We start from the raw sequence: 6,903 nt of genomic DNA on the forward strand, positions 1-6,903 counted from the left end.
AATTAGGATATGGTTTGACAATTAATCAACACACAACCTATGAGGCATTTATCATGTGAAACTTCAAAATGACAAAAAAATCCATTTTAGTTAATTTTATCTTGATTTAAACATGTTTAAAAAGTAGATGAACCCGGGTGTTGTGGCACTTGCCTGTGATCCCAGCAGCTCGGGAGACTGAGACAGAAGAATTGCAGGTTAGAAGCCAGCCTTAGCAATGGTGAGGCACTATGGAACTCAGTGAGACCATGTTTCAAAATAAAATACAAAACAGGGCTGGGGATGTGGCTCAGTGGCCGAGCACCCCTGAGTTCAATCCCCAGCACCAAAAATAAAAACAAGAAGAAAAATAAGAGATGAAAGATTTGAAATAGGTTTCATTATTACACATGTGATTATTTAGAAGGATATAAATAACAAGGGGCATTTAAAAAATTAATCTCTCTCCTATGTTTCCACTGACAGTGTCTCTTCTGTTGTTTGAAATCATGGAAAGTGGGAACACCAGTTCCGACTTCATTCTCCTAGGACTCTTGGGCCACTCCAGAGCCCAACAGTTTCTCTTTGGGATGGTTCTAACAATAGCTTTTTGGCTCTAGTGGGCAATGCCCTCATGATTCTCCTGATTCAACAGGACCTCCGGCTCCACCTGCCCATGTACTTCCTCCTGAGCCAACTGTCCCTCATGGATGCCATGCTGGTTTCCACCACTGTGCCCAAAATGGCTGCTGACTACTTGACTGGAAACAAGTCCATCTCCCCTGCTGGCAGTGGCTTGCAGATCTTCTTCCTTCTCACTCTGGGTGGTGGGGAGTGCTTCCTCTTAGCAGCCATGTCCTATGACTGCTATGTGGCTGTATGCCACCCTCTGCGCTATCCCATGCTCATGAGCTGGCCACTGTGTCTGAGGATGACCATGGGGTCCTGGTAACTGGGAGCAGCTGACGGGCTGATGCAGGCAGTTTTTGCCCTGAGCTTCCCGTTTTGCAGCAGGCGAGAGATAGACCATTTCTTCTGTGAGGCCCCTACACTGGTGCGCTTGGCTTGTGCTGACACATCTGTCTTTGAGGATGTCATGTACATCTGCTGTGTGTTGATGCTCCTGGTGCCTTTCTGCCTCATCCTGACCTTCTACAGTCTCATCCTGGCTGCTGTACTCCGCATGCACTCCCCAGAAGCCCGCAAGAAGGCCTTTGCCACCTGCTCCTCACACATGGCTGTGGTGGGGCTCTTTTATGGGGCTGCCATTTTTATCTACATGAGACCCATATCCTACAGGTCAGCTCACCATGATAAGGTGGTGTCAGCCTTCTATAGCATCCTCACCCCTATGCTGAACCACCTAATCTACAGCCTGAGGAACAGCGAGGTCAAGGGGACCCTGAGAAAGTGTGTGGCCAGTGTGTGGCCTTGATACTTTATTAACAATGCACTAAATTGCCCCAGCTTTTGTGGTTAGGCAGAGTGACTGGTGGGATTTTTAGAGGGGTAATTACAGGGACCCCTCCTTATGAATTAGAGACACGATACACATTGCCCAGGGGATACCTGGAACCACTGATGCTCTCTTTGAAAACATTGTTGACCTTAGCTGAACACTGAGTGCTGTGGCCATAACTTTTGCAACTTGAGGTTCAAGAGCAAAAGTAGCATGCTTTTCTTTTTCCTTCTTTGCAGTTTCACATGTATATTTACTCTTAGCAAAGATCTCTGCAACCTCTGCCTACAATTCTTTTCTTTTCTCAATAAGTGGAGAGGTTCATCTTTTCAGGTCAGACTGGAGTATTGCTGTGCCAGATTGTATAATTATGGATTATTTATTTCTGAATTTTTAAATTTTAGGTTTTCAGTTTGTTGTTGATTGCAGGTAACTGAGTCTATGGTGCACAAAACCAGAGATAAGGGAGAACTACTGGATTCCCTTGAATATGTATATCTTCACCCCACATTTTACTTATCAATAAACCTTCATGTTTTAATGAACTTTTACTCAAAAAATGAATTCACTATTCCAGCAATTTTGGGATTATTATCTATGTTTCAACTGAGGTATACTTTTTAAGAAGTACGATGCTCACAACCCAGCCTTTTCTTTCAATCAATTTCCATAAATACTAGCCTAAGACTCTACACTGTTATCAAGAAAGGCTACATGCACCAGCCTCCCAAGTCCCTCCACCACCAGTGAAGCACCCTCAAGAATGACCATGGATCTGCTGTTTATCCCATCGTTTAGTTTGGCCTGTTCTATTCTTGTCCTTGGAACCCCATGATGAATATTCCTACATCCTGTGTTTTTCTCTCAGTTCAAAGACTCCTCTGCAACTCTGCTCTCACCAGTTCTTCACCCTGTTTAATTCCTACAGGTCTTCTATTGTCTAAAATGTCACAGTATGTTACCCCATGTGTTTTGGAGGATGTCTGGACTATGTTCAGTTTGGATCTGTGGAAATTAAAGCTCATTTGTGGGATCAAAATTTGTTGTTGTTGTTTTTAATTACTATTATTTAGGTAGATGGATGGTGAACTTTTTCTTGACTTGTTTGCTGAAACAGAATGTTAATATGACATTTCCACCACCACAGTGCTCAAGATTCTTTTGTATCCATTGTTATCAGACGTTTTTGAGAACTTCTAGTGAGTGTGTTGGTAACTTATTTTGTTTTTAGCTTGGCTTCCTCTGATGGCCTTGAAAGTTCTATATTTTTGTATTATTTTACTGTCTGATTTTTTAAAAAAAATTTTTACTGGATTTTTTATTCTTGGAAAGAAATAATAAAGCATGCAGTATCCCCAATGAGCCCAACTTGGTAGTTCATTCATGGACCATATATGACATTTAAAATGCTATATGAAATTTAGTATAAAAGAAAAAAAATGAAATTATATATTCAGTTGTTTGTTATGTATTTTCAAACACTCACTTTATTTCAATGGCTGAAGATGAAATGTTTTTACTAATTGTGTATTTGTATAATATATCTTCATCCTCTTTCATTTTACTTGAAACAATAACACTTACATGTTTGGTTATACTATGCATTTTGCTTTGTTCAGTATTTTTATGTTATGCTAGGGATAGAACCCAATGCCTCATGCATCTTAGGCAAGCGCTCTACCACTGTACCACAACCCCAGCCCTAGAGTAAACCCTTTAACACAGTCTTCCATTTCCATTGGAAGAATGATGACATTGAGAATCTGAAGTTTCATAGAAACATTTTATGCTAAATTATAAAATATTAGATAAAAGTGTTAAAAATAGAATTTCAAAAATGATGTTTCAGGTGGTCAGACTATATGTTTTATCTTTAACTGGTGAATTTTTATAAACCTATAATAATTTTCAGGCAAGACATATGGAAAGCTTGCAAAGCTCTTAATTTTAAAATAAAATAATTAAACATATTTATGTGTTGTAAAAATATCTAGATATCATTTGTATAAAAGTCAAAGGAAAAAGTAATTAGTAGAAATTCAACTCCAAGAAAATAAAAATAAAATACTCAGAGATGAACTATTTTGTTTTTTACTTTGACTTATTTTGTTCTCATCTGAATTACTTCTTTCACAACTTTTTATTTTCTTGAGTAACATTTAGTCCAAATTTTGTTTTCCACTTTAAAATAACATATTTTAGAGCAAGGTATTTCTAAGACACTCTATGCTCTGTAACTTTCAGAACTTTCTTGACACATGGATATTGCTAAAGTACAGGACAACAGAATGGATTGCATTCCCAGGAAAGAGAGAATTCATTTACAAGTACCATCTCATTTATTGTTGGAAATCTGCCTCCTTTCAATGAATCATATCCTGGTAATAATAGTGCACTAGCCCTGCAGGAAGTTTTCTTCAGGGATCCAATATCCTGGGATTTGAGAATCATCTGCATTGAGCTAATAAGAAGAGAAAATGTCTTGTCACCCCATCCTACTGAACATGCTGCTGTTGAATCTTCCTAAGCCTGATGGTAAGGTGCTCAAGGACTTTGGATGGGTGCCTCTCATTTTACACAAGCAGCAGAGCCTTTTACAGAAGTACAGAGTGGTCCAGGGCCAGAGCCTGGGAGCTCCAGGCCCTGCACAGTGGCTGCTCAGCAGGCAGGTCAGTGCCATAACTTAGCCTGGGTGCTGGAAAGAGGTAGTGTTCTCTAAAGCTTAAGTCGTTGTCAATTTTTTTTTCATATTTTTAAGGCCTGTACATAATTTTAAAATCTAGAAATAAAGTATCTTGATCTTGTCCAAAAATCTCTTAACTTTCCTTTTACTCTCTGCAAACACATTTTTTAAAATTTGCAAAACATAACTGTTACCTCTGTCAAATAGCATGATCACTGTGACTGTCACTAGGGTTCCCTGGTAACAATTTCATAGTTGTATAATAGTTCTCATTGTCTATTGAAAAGGAACTTAAAGAAGCAGCAACTTCAGTGTACTCAAGGTGCTTTTCCTTCCTTTAGGTTATTTCCAGGTACGAGGTTAGCTCTACATTTTCACCCCATGTTAATGAACAAATTATATTTTTAAAATTCTCACAGTGTAGTTGATAGTAAGCTATTCCAACAGGCAGTGCATAGTATCAGGAGAAACTGAAGTCTGAATGTTTGTGCATAAACACAGTAATTGTATTAGACCTGTCAATTTCTACAGAGACTAGATATTTTCTATGCTTAAATTAAATGATTTCATTTTATCAAGTTGAAATTAGGCAAAAATATTGGTGATGGGGAATTCAGGAGCAGTGAGAGATGCTCAGGTTCAGCTCTGGGTTAGATGAATGCAGTGAATCCTCTCACTTAAACCTGTGCACCTAACTCCGGGAGTTTTTGAGTAGATGAGAGCAGTGGTTTCTATGATGAAGTGACAGCTGACTAGGAAACAGTAACAGATTGATTACTCTGTCTTCACTCCTGTGTTTTCCTTATTTCTTTGGGGTACTGTTTCTATCCACATTTTAAAACACCTACTGCAGACAGGTGTGCCTACCCCTCAGGACCTGTCACTGTCATAGGAGAAACCAGTAATAATGTCATGCACAAGCCCACCTGCTTACCATCAACCCACTCCTGTGGAATGGGGGGTTCACTGGAACACACTGACGGGTTGGCTAATGATGAAAACTACAAGGGGGACAGAGCCACTGCTTCCATGGGTTAGGTCAGCATTCCTGTAGTCAAAGAGTTTTCATTTGTGGTAAATTAATAAAGTATTTCTCACCTACTTCCTTTGTGCAATAAGGGTGTGTGGGGCACTGCATCTGCTGAGAATGACTATCACAGTGGTGTGCCCTACTTGAATTAACTTGTCAGTTGCCAGAAAGCTTATTCTTGGAACAGCCTAAGCCTTGGAAAGTCCATTATTTATTTCATGTTATTTGATTTATTCATGTTTCATTCAGTGCAATGAAACCTGAGAATGGGGAAACCTAGGAGGACTCTCTCAGGCCTGCATTCTGGAGTCATGTTCTCTAGTTTAAGAACAAACATTTTTTTTTTTTTTTTTTTCAGGAAACTAAAAAATCCATTTTATAAATACTCTTTTCTACATCTGCAATTCTAAAATGTAAGCACAGTCTGCCTCATTTACCTGTTGTAACATTTGATATGACAATCCTTGACCAAGTGGGGCTTAGGGCGATATTTGCCACAGCTGGTATCATCCATGTTGGAACCGAGCTACCACTCTGTCCCTGGGAGACCTAGTGAAGGGTGCTTTATGGCAAATTCTGTGATTGATTGAAGAAAACTACCCTATTCAGGACAAATCTAAGTATTGGTCATCAAGATATGTTTCATGCACCTTCGTTGGAAAGATTGTAGCTTTTTTCATTCTGGGGAGCCACACTAAAGTGGGTGGACATACACTGTAGATGTAAGAAGTGAGCTCTCGATAATCACAAAGCTCATGTAATTGGGAAATAAGCAACAGCAGGATGTCATTGTTTTCAATATAGAGAGGAAAAGGGCAGCGAACTGACAATTCTTTGTCCTCACAAATGTTTCTTGAAATTAATTGTATGGAGGCATACATAATTGTATTCATTTGGCCTCAACATCTTTTTTTTTTTTTTTTTTTTTTGTGATGAACACATTCTAGGATTTTATCATTTGACTAATTGCTTCCAAATTTGAAAAAAAATTGTGAAAATTATAGTGTACATGAAAATATCCATGATATATTAACTCAAAATAATTCTTTTGCATATTAATTTTACTAATTCAATACTTTATATTAATTTTACTAATTAAAATTAATTTGCTAATTTATGAAGAATTTCAAGACTAATAATCAAAGGGCACAATAGCCTTACAATGATTAAATTAGCAGTGCTCTTGTGGGACTGTTGTGTATTCAAAGACTTTATGAGACATGGACAAAGTTCAGAGTCCAAAGTGATGTTGAAAGTATTGTCTTTTAAATATATATATACATACACACAATATTATAATCCTAAAGTATTTATTTATTTTCCCAAAATATTTGGGTAGGCAGTATCTATTCATGACCAATTATATTAATATTCTAAACCTAATAATTATGGGTGATATTTGTGGAACTGAAGGGTGATGCATGCTACAATGTTTTTGCATGAAATTCTTTTGTGAACACCAAACAATGAAAGAAGTGCATACTATCCTAATACATATTGTTAGGCTGTCCAGTCTGTACAGAATAAAGTTGAGGTTAATATTGATTTAAGTTGCCTAATTTTATCCAACTACTGGTAAGATATATAGATTTTTCAAAATTAAGTCCGCAGACCACAATCTGTATTTCTGTACACACATAATTAAAGAAATATTTCTATTGAGATAAGGAAAGGAAAACAAATACATATTAGTTCTTTAATTATTACAATTTGTCTTAACAACTCACATAAATTTCTTGATTTTAGGCATCC

General features: G+C 37.7%; 1 pseudogene; it reads left to right on the plus strand.

Annotated features, from left to right (window-relative positions):
- The first annotated feature begins 488 nt into the window (after window positions 1-488).
- On the plus strand, window positions 489-1,414 carry LOC114081981 (olfactory receptor 2T33-like; annotated as a pseudogene).
- Window positions 1,415-6,903: the final 5,489 nt, after the last annotated feature.

The sequence above is a fragment of the Marmota flaviventris genome, chromosome 5 (assembly GCF_047511675.1).
Source record: "Marmota flaviventris isolate mMarFla1 chromosome 5, mMarFla1.hap1, whole genome shotgun sequence".
Taxonomy (NCBI): Eukaryota; Metazoa; Chordata; class Mammalia; order Rodentia; family Sciuridae; genus Marmota; species Marmota flaviventris.